Below are 3,624 nucleotides of genomic sequence, written 5' to 3' on the forward strand. Positions count from 1 at the left end.
GTGTTGCCTCAGGATACAAATATATCTCTTTCTATACTCATCCCTCACGTTCCTGTCTGGCAATATTCAGTGACTCTAACAGTGATGATCTCTGAGAAAAATATGACTTTCCATATAAATCTCAGTAGTCCTTATGCCTTATCTATCTCATCTTTATGCCTGGGATATGTAGGTTATAAAGAGTATTTCCTGTGTGCGTCTAGTAAACTTGTCCAAAAAGTCTGACGTTTAATAAAGCTGAAGAAAACAAGAAAAGATATGAGTTTAATAGTCTTCATTATTTCAGATGAACGTTTGTCATTTTCGGGAAATGAAAAGCTGCTTCTCAAGTAATTTCTATTAGCATTAACCTCTTTCTGGTGGGCATGTTTTCCAGGCAACTATGGCCTTGATAAATTCATGACAAAGAAGAATTGTTGATGGATTACCTTCATTAACGAACACTGGATTTTAAAACAAGTCATGACATGCAGACCTGGTAATAAGTAATGAATGAACACTTTTGGCAAAAGTTGGTCGGCAATGCCTCACTTCCTGGAAGCGCTCTCGTTGGCAGGTACAAAGTTCTAAAGTGCTGAGCAGAAAACAAATAGGTACCTTCTCAGATTACATAAGTGGTCGGGGTTCAAGTTCCTGGGGAATTCAGAGTAAGCATTAGAAGTAAACCCAAAGAACGGGACTTAATTTACTGAGTGCTTCCTGTGGTTCCAGTACTTTGTATGACTTTCATACGGATAGTGATGTTTTCATTTATTGATTGAGGAATTAGGACTCAGAGTCATGTAAATTGCTCAGACTCACAGGTCAGACTCCAGGTGTGTCTGATTCAGAGCTCACACACCAGGAGCTAGTATTAAAAGCTAGGGCCCAATATTGCCTGCTTTGCCTATCATACAGTTCTCGGTTCTAGCTCAGGAAACAGGTGATTACTGACTAAGAAACAGCTGTAAGAAGCCTGTCCACGAAAAGTCCAAAATTTTGGAAATGGGCGATCACCAGTTACTGCTTCACCCTGTTCATGTTCTCTGTTGTCTCACGTGTGAATGGAGAGTTTGGACCTTCTAAGGATGACCATCACTCACTACTCAATCCTGCTACCCACATAGTCTCACTTCTGGTTTTCCAAGCAAAAAATAATATAAAGAAGAAAGATGTGTTTTCCTGGGAAAAAAAAAATCTGTCATAATTTAGGTTTGGGACACATCAGCTCCAGGTAAAGGATCTGGTAGCCTGGGCGGTACACGGCCACGGTCAGCAAGGGGAAGGCCGTCTTTGGCAGTTTTCTATCATCTATTTTGGGGTCCTTTACACAGTCCTAATGCTCAGTACCTCTTCTGTCATGGTACCTTGAAGCTCTTCCCTTGAAATCATATTTTGAGCACTACAACTATCACAAGCATGTCTATTGACCCATGCGGTGGCCCACACCTGTAATCTTAGCACTCTTGGAAGGCAGAGATGGGTGGGTTGCTTGAGCTCATTTGTTGGGGACCAGCCTGAACAAGAGCAAGACCCCAGATCTACTAAAAATAGAAAAACTAGCCCAGGGCATAGTGGCAGGAGCATGTCCCAGATACTCAGGAGACTGAGGCAGGAGGATTGCTTAAACACAAGAGTTTGAGGTTGCTATGAGCTATGATGCCACAGCACTCTACCCAGGGTGACAGACTGGGACTCTGTCTCAAAGTACCTATTACACTAGGTCCAAATCTTTGACAAATCCTCTGAATGAATGCTGTCAGACTGTCCCTCACGCACACAGTACTGACGTGATCACTGCAGCCTTTCTCTCAGCCCAGGCTCAGCCTTAGATGCCTTGCCCTTTGCAGGAGTCTAAGGGACAGTCCACTGGAGTTAACAGTGAGAAAAAAACTGTTATCTGTGCGTTAAGCTAACTATTCCTTTTAAAAAATCTGGCCAAAACTAACTTTCCACAAGAAACTTCCTCTCAGAGACATTTGAAATTTGTAAGAGATTCTTGAAAATGTAAGAAGTCATTTTTCGGTAACAATGAAATTCCAAACCATGGGAAGGACAAGCAGTGTGGATTATTTAATCAAAGTCAGGGGACAGGTTTTGTGATACCGTTCAGTAGCCACCACTGCAGAACCTGCTCCTTAAGCATGTACACTTATCAGGCTGCCCAATAAGATGAATAGCAGAAGGTCTACAAGTTCAAGACACAGGGATAAATTTTGATAAATATCGCCTTTACAAGCAAATATAATTCTTGGCCCAGGCATAGAAACAGAGTTTGAAGGAAACTTAGAAAGACCAGGACTGGGTCCCTGCACCCCACTAAACGGGGTCAAGGGATGATGGCGGCTCACACGCCTGCCCTCTTGGCATTCACTGTTGCACATGAGACTTTCCATGTTCACGGCGTCTCTAATGGCAGACGAGTCTTCCTGCCTCATCCAGGTGGGTTCTGCTGCATTCACTGCTACTAGCTCTGTCCCAGCAAGACAGTAAGTTTGATGGGTGGGCATCCTAAATCCTCTCTTGTCAGGCAAAATAAACCTTTTAAATAAATCGTGTTCTCGCTCTTCTCCTCACGTCACACTGGGTACCTGCTTTTATGAGCATGTTCTCTGGGACAGTGGCAGAGAGAGAGTATTTGGCAGTTTTCTCCCTCCATGATAACAGAGCCATTGACGGCTACAGGCTCCTGGCCCCAAATGTCTGTGTCTCTGCTGCTCTCAGGGCAGCCGTGAGCACACAGCAGAGTACACTACTAGCATGAGATTAACTAGTTGATTGGGCTTTGTTTCATTTCTGTTTCTGAACCTAGTATCTACTGTTTAAGAAAAACTTCCTTCCTTCCTTGTTATCCTCATTGATAAATGAGAGTTTTGGAAAAAATGGTTATAGGACAAAATAGCTTTATAAACTAAACCCCTGACATCTGCTGGTCTATGTTTTAAGTACTTTATACAGTAATCTAATGCATTTCTTAGAGCCTCTGTGAAATGCATGTCACCTAGTAAGAGCACAAGTGTGTCTGAGGCTCTAGGCCAAGTTGGTTTCAACAGCAGCCGGACTTTGAAGCCCCCCATCCCCTTCTCACTCAGCCTCTCAGCTGAGTGCCTGTGCAAAGTGCCCCACAGCAGGGTCCCTGCACCTGTGGCATTGAAATGAGATTGTCTGCTTACTGTCCCCGCCCTCCCCAGCAAGACACAGGAACTTTTCCTTCTTGCTCATGGTGGCTTCTACAATGTCTGAAAAGGCAGGGTTATTCTAATAAATACTTCCTGAATAAATGAATAAGAATCCCAAAGGCTGTGTTCCAAACACTATACCCAAAGAACTCTGAAGACATCCTCAAGTTAAGATTATCACCTTGGCTTTTAGATATTGAAATGCTAAAAACCTGGAAGTTTAGAGAACACTGGGGATACCCAAGGGCTTTGAGCCAGCACCGTCTTTGTTTCCTGAGTTCTCCCCTCCTTTGATGTCACAGCTGCCAACCATTTACAGCTCCATGTATCTGGAATTTTCCCATGGAATGGAGGGAGAAAGACACCATTATCACTGTCCTTGGATGCTCTGCCTTCTCTGGATAACAGATATTATTGTGAGGACCAGATCAGCTCCATTTTGTTGTTTCCACATAAGTTCTGTTCC

Source organism: Otolemur garnettii, unplaced genomic scaffold (genome assembly GCF_000181295.1).
Source record: "Otolemur garnettii isolate 467f Iridium unplaced genomic scaffold, OtoGar3 scaffold00039, whole genome shotgun sequence".
NCBI lineage: Eukaryota > Metazoa > Chordata > Mammalia > Primates > Galagidae > Otolemur > Otolemur garnettii.